General features: G+C 37.4%; 1 pseudogene; it reads right to left on the reverse strand.

The window, feature by feature from the left end:
- Positions 1–6,582, reverse strand: LOC146390690 (trypsin-3-like; annotated as a pseudogene).
- Positions 6,583–6,848: the final 266 nt, after the last annotated feature.

A 6,848-nucleotide genomic window follows, 5' to 3' on the forward strand; every position in this document is an offset into this window, starting at 1 on the left:
TTAAATTCCTCCACTTCAAACAAGCACATGGAGCAACACAACAAGAACACAGAATGAAGTGAAGTGAGTGAAGTGGATCAACTTTTTACCACTGCAAAACAAATCATCACATAAGGTGGTAGAGGGAGGAAAAGTGAAAGGAGTGTCATCTGTGGGGAAAGTTGTAGGAATAGCTGATGTTGGGCAGATGAAGTCTAAATCATTGTCAGGGCCCAGAGAGGTGTAGGTTACAAAGCCTGGTGGTGTCCCACTGACGGTGTTGTTGATCCACTTCTGGTACTGGGACACATGAGCGTAGACTCCAGGCTTCATAGGTTCAGTGCAGCCATAACCAAAACTCACAACTCCACTCTGAACCCAGACTAAGTCTTTCTTCGTCACAGGTGGTCCTCCCGAGTCTCCCTGTGAAAATTTTGTAAGAGGTTTTTAAGACGGATAGGTATTAATTAAATGGGTATCTGGTCCTCTGTTGGGATAAACATCTTTTGGATCTTAAATGCATAAAATGACGCCTGAGTTGTTTTCATCATAAGTTAATCAGACACATGTGGTTTTATAAACCAGGTCTGTAACATAACGATTCATAATTCATAATATCTTCCAATTTTAAATGTGATAGAAAAAAATCTAAAGTGCCCTATGAAGACAAAACATTGGATTGAAAGTGACATATGACTGGCAGAAAAATTGCATTAATTATGAACTTACTGATTAGCTACAGTAACACTGCTAATTGTAATTTATTTTGAAGCCAGTTTAGATTTAGCTCATTGGTGCAGGCCAACGAGCTAAATCCTTTTAGTAACATGATATCAACATAACATGACATCATTGACAGAAATTTTTTTTTGAAAATGAAACAGATTAATAATAAATGAGATTGAAGAAATCAAGACCGATCTTGATTTAAAATATCAGTAAATACGGATACAACAGAGAAACCATAATCCAAAGTTTTGCTAACAACAATATAAAATCTTCATGGTTGTCAATAGGCCCTTACATTACAAATAAACAAAAAGTTGGTGGTCACCTGACATGAATCCTTCCCTCCCTCTTTCAGCCCAGCACAGATCATGTTCTCTGTAATCTCAGCAAAGCATTTGCACTCGTTGTTTCCCCACTATAGGGACATTCACCTCCTGCAGAGTCTCTGGGAAGGAACCGTCACCTAATTCAGAAATTTGAAAATTAAGCCTTTTTCACTTTTTCACTAACACTATTTATTTTCTTTCTTTTAACTTACCAGTTGTATCTCCGAAGCCAGTGACCCAGCTGCTGGTCCCATTGTAGAAAGTGCTGTTTTCAGATGCGAGGCAGATCGGCTGAATGTAGTCTGTGAATTCCACAGGAGTAGATAGCTTTACGAGACAAATGTCATTGTCTTTTGTCGAGGCGTTATACTCAGGATGGCAGATGATATCTTCCAACGTCCGATCCACTTGATTCGGGTCTGGACCGGAAAGATAGTTGTGGCCTAGATATACGATTGTGCTGTTGCGATCAGAACTTGGGAAAATAAGTTATGTTTAAGGCATTTTTATGTTGATTATTATCTTTGTTACCACAAATCAGACCAGTAACAGATGATGATCACAGTGTCACTGAATATTTTTATTAAAAATCTGTATGTCCATTGTAGTCGACCAAAAAGAATTTCATGAGTGAGCGTTTCCTATTTATCCATTTAAAGGCTTTCTTCTTTGGTTTGTGTGTAAATTATTATTCTTACAGATCTATTAGGGTTTGGTTTTTTTTACTATATTTGGGTAAAGCCGGGTTTAGCAGAATCCCTATTTAAAGTCTTTAACATGAGCTAAGCTAATGGTCTGCTGCCTGTCACTTCACATTTGATGGAAAGACATTTCATGTGTTTCTCATCTGACTCTGGCTGCTATTCAGTGTAGTCACAACTAGATCACAACATTACGATCAGAACACATTCATGTTTACATTATGCAGATATATGTTACTACCAACTGTGAAATGGATCTCAGTAGCATCATTAATATCAAAATGTAAACTTTGAATGTTAACTCACGGTGTAACGTAGTGAGCAGCTGTCAGTACCCACTAGTCAGTGATCCTCCACACAAACTTTCATCAATGAATAAAGTTGCCTGCCATGGCCAACTTCCCGGGGATGCATTTTCACCTCCCACAATTCTGCTGTACTCTGACAGAAAAAGAAAAGAAAAGAGTTAAACACTGAGTACACCGATCAGCCACGACATTAAAAGCACTCAGAGATACCGCCCTACATTAGGATTGGCTCCTCTTTTGCGTTTACATGTGGACGAGGAATACAGAGTTCGTCACGCAACGTCAAAGATATGTGCCTCGTCACGCTGTGCGCCACATTATTGTTTACATGAGATGAATTTCTACAATGGCAGATAGAGACAAAATACTGTTACTGTTAATCTTACTATTTGCAGTTTTTACACGCTTACATATACACACGCAGTTACTGTCACTCTGTTTAAAAAGGCAGAGGCGTCATGGTGTAATTATTTTACGTCTAGTTGTGTTTTTTCCTGTGTAATAATATTCAACATTACTATCAATACATTTTTCAAAAAAATGCCTCTCTGTGCAAAATGGGTTCAAAAACATAAACAGCTGTGGGATACTGTTTGTCCGTGATTTGGACCAGGAGATCAAATTAAGCAGGATCAGCCTGATATTATTTGTATCCCACTAGAATGTGGCATACAAATAATATCCCACTAGAAAGAGCTAACTACTCCAAAATGTCAGGAGTAGTTAGTCATTATAAGAAGTGTTTGTGAACTAAAAATCAAGAATGTGGGATAGTTTGTCTGTGATGTGGAGAGCCCAGCGGGTGCTCCCGGAAAACCAAGTCTGCAAGGGAGACCTACCTTGGCACTTGGGCAGGTGAAGCCAAAGGGAAGATATGCTTCACCATATTTTCTAGTCTTTGGCTTTGAAGGAAGTTGATTTGGAAACATATTTGGCGATGCTTCCTCTCCTGCTTTGCGCTTGTGTGGGAGCCCCATAATAAACCTGTCCATTATACTAGCAGTGTCCAAGCATTCTAGTATTTAACCCTGACTTTGTATTAATCAGACGCCGATGGAGACATGGAGTCGACAGGCATTGGTCCATTTTGCTGAATTACTCCACGAATACAATTTTAAATGATTTTACCCTAAACAAAGTGCCTCCCGTATTTATATTCCAATGGTAGGGTCAGAACTGGACATAAACATCATGAAAGCATGGACCTATCCTGCCTTGCATCATTGGTTCAGGCTGCTAGTGATGCAATGGTGTTTGGGATGTTTTCTGGTTTCTCGAACATGACAGTGAGTTCACTGCACTCAAATGGCCTCCACAGTCACCAAATCTCAACCCAACAGAACACCTTTGGCATGTGGTGGAAACATAGAGTCACATCAAGCATGTGCAGCTGATAAAGCTGCAGCAACTGTGTGATGTACATCAACATGGACCAAACTCTCTGAGGAATGTTTCTTGCACCTTGATGAATCTGTGCGATTAAGAATTAGGGCCGTTCTGAAGGCAAAAGGAGGTGAAATCTAATAATTCACTAAGTATATTTTAATTAAACTGCCTTTACGTTTATGATTTTGTCAATATGAAGGTCATCTATAATATAGACCTGTAGAAGTAACACATGTAATACTTAGTGTTCTCTTAGTAACTCTTAGTAATACATGCGGTAGGGTATTTGCAGACAAATATATCGGCTATGTGTGATGGCTTTGACCACAATGGAACTGTTGGTGAACATATTGCTGATTTTCTTTCATTAACAGTATCATTTCCTCTCAAAATTAACATATCTCACAATTCTTTCATAAGTGTTGAAGAGATTTTTTTTTCTTGTTGAAACACATGAGGGCAGTGTTGTTTATTGTCTTTATGTACAGTATAGCTTAGTGGAGTAAACAAAAAAGAATAAAGTTGAAGCTTATCAAATTTGTAAAATTGGTCTTGGATGCTTACCAGGCTGCTGAGAATGTCCATCTGAAAAGTGGAAAACAAAGATAAAAATGTTATGTATTATAGATCACGACTGGCATTTTTGAGCAGAAAGTAAATATGTGAAAGTTCAACTTAGATTTATGGTGTTGCTCATTATTCCAACTTCCAGAAATGTTTACATACAGAAAACATTATGGAAAAAACGGGTGCAGATAAGAGTTAATGTAGTTTTTAATTTTACACACACACACACACACACACACACACACACACACATATATATATATATATACACATATACATATATATACATATACATATATATATATATATATATATATATATATATATATATGAATTCATTTTTACTTTTTGTTTTAGATTCTGTGTCTGATTTAATTTCCAGAGTTGATTTGTTGATTTGTGTTTCAATTTAATTAGTCTAAATTAATCAGAACTCAAACTAAGACCATTCTTTATTTTATTTTTTTTATTTATTTTTTCCAACTTCACAAAATTCTTTTAGTTTGTTTTTTTTTCTTCAAATTGTAGATGACATTTTTATATTTAGGTTAGTAAAATGCCTTTTCACATCTAGTTTTACTTTTTAATTTAGTTTCATTTAACTAATAATAATGTTGGTTGGTAATGCTGATCATCCAACCAGAACATTTTAAATTAAAACTGAAATTTACCAAAATAACTGGTTTGCTCTTGTCATTCACACTAGTTCTGCCCTGCCAGTCTACGCATACTGCTAATGATATAAACATTAGTGTTCAAATAATATTGTAGATATGCCACACATTTTTCATAAATACAACACTGGTTTACTGTTATTCACTAGTTATTAAAAATTATTAACCGCAAACAAAGTCTCAATGGAAATTTAACTTTGAAGTTATCCATTATTAACATAACTTAGGGTTAAATATGTTACTGAATTTAGCACTATTTTAACTGTACTGATTTTCCACTTGTGGATATGCATTAAAGTTTCAAAGAAAAGGCAAAAACCTAAAGAATCCCAAGTAACTAATCTCATTTTAACGTATCACTGGTTTGATATTTAAATGATAATAGAAAACAAAACTAAAAGAAACACAGTTGGTTGCAAGGAATACGGTGACGATCAAAACTAACCGTGCCTTGATCTAGGCCAGGAGTCGGCAACCTGCGGCTCCGGAGCCGCATGCGGCTCTTTTGTCCTTATACTGCGGCTCCGGGTGGTTTGGGAAAATAAATTAGAAGTATTTAGCTGAAGTGTATTTTATTTGTGTTTAGTTATTTTTTTTAACTTGCAGTTCTAAATTGGAGGATTATTGTGATATTGAAATGTAAAAATAAAATTGTATTTCGCTCAAAATAAGCATCACACTTGCGGAAGCCGGTATACCCGCCGAAACGCCGTGCATTTATCGAGACTTTCAACCCCAGGTAGGCCAATTATGGATCTTCGGATCCACATTACGTCAGCAGCTGTTCTCCACCGTGAACCATGTTAAAAACAAACACCACTCACGCCTCATAGACGACAGCTTACAGTCCTGCGTAAAGATGAAAGTGACTTCGTTGCAGATGCTGTGCGCAGAGGTTCAGGAGCAGAAGTTCAATTGAAAACATACCACGGCAGACCCGACGATGTTTGCAAGAACACGCTTTTCAGCATCTCTTTATTGACCCCTTTTCACACACGGTTGCTGTACGCATACAGTCGGCTGTAGCTTTTCAGCTTACAGCCCGACAAACACCAACACAACAGCAGAGAGAGCACAGACCTTAAGGTGGCGAGGCGTGATTGCGGGTGCCGCTCAGGTGCGTCCGACTCCCATGCAGCGGCGCTGCAGACCCCGCCACACACATTAACCAGGTAAAATACATATTTAGGCAAAATTTTGCAAATGTCTATTTTTCATCTTTTAGCAGCATAGTGGTTTTTTTCCCCAATTATTTTTTAAAAGTCAGTTTAAGGCTCCAAAAGCCCAAAGGCGATATAAGGATGGCGGCTCACAACAGTTTTTGTTTGCTACATGGATCATTTTAGTTCAGCTGGGTGTCTTTCCTTTTGTTATATTTCTTTAAGAGTTCAAAATGTGTTAATTACATAAATAAAATGTAATTTTCTCATTAGCACTTCATGGATTTAATAAGCAACACACTTTAGTTGTTCACACAAAGCATAAAGGTAAAAAACAATATATGCAGTGTTATCTTCATTTTAGACGTCAAAAAGTATTTGCGGCTCCCAGTGTTTTCTTTTGCGTGGAAACCGGGTCCAAATGGCTCTTTGGGCGTTAAGGGTTGCAGACCCCTGATCTAGGTGATATTTTCTTTTGTGACCCACTCCTGTTGATATTGCATTTTCATTTTATTTAGAACCATTTTGATCACCTTTCCCATCTTGCAGCAACTTACTAGTATGATGCCAGTTGGGCTGATAAGTGATAAAGTCTGCTTTTGTTTTTGTGATTATTGTTTTACTCTGCCCATTCTTTGTTTAAGCTAGGTAATAAGAAAAATGTGCAGTAATTCAAATAAATGTCAGTCTTCCTCACCTTTGCATAAGAGAATGATGATCACAGAGAAACAGAACATCCGTGGAAGAACCATTGTTAACTACACCTAACTTTGACTTCATCTACTACATATACCTGCTCAGCTCCACCCACAGGATCATGTGACCTAAGATGGCCTTCGCCAAGACAATTAAAATGAAAATCTACAGCTGTTTTTGCTTTGTTGTTTATAGACACCTCAATCACCACACATATATGATCACCACAAACACACACACACACATTCACATTTGTTCAGTGTCAGCTGTGACGCCATTTAAAACGCCGTTTTCTTGAAATTATGCAGGACACTCCTCATGG

Source organism: Perissodus microlepis, chromosome 3 (assembly GCF_051167445.1).
Source record: "Perissodus microlepis isolate ML-2025 ecotype Zambia chromosome 3, ASM5116744v1, whole genome shotgun sequence".
Lineage (NCBI taxonomy): Eukaryota > Metazoa > Chordata > Actinopteri > Cichliformes > Cichlidae > Perissodus > Perissodus microlepis.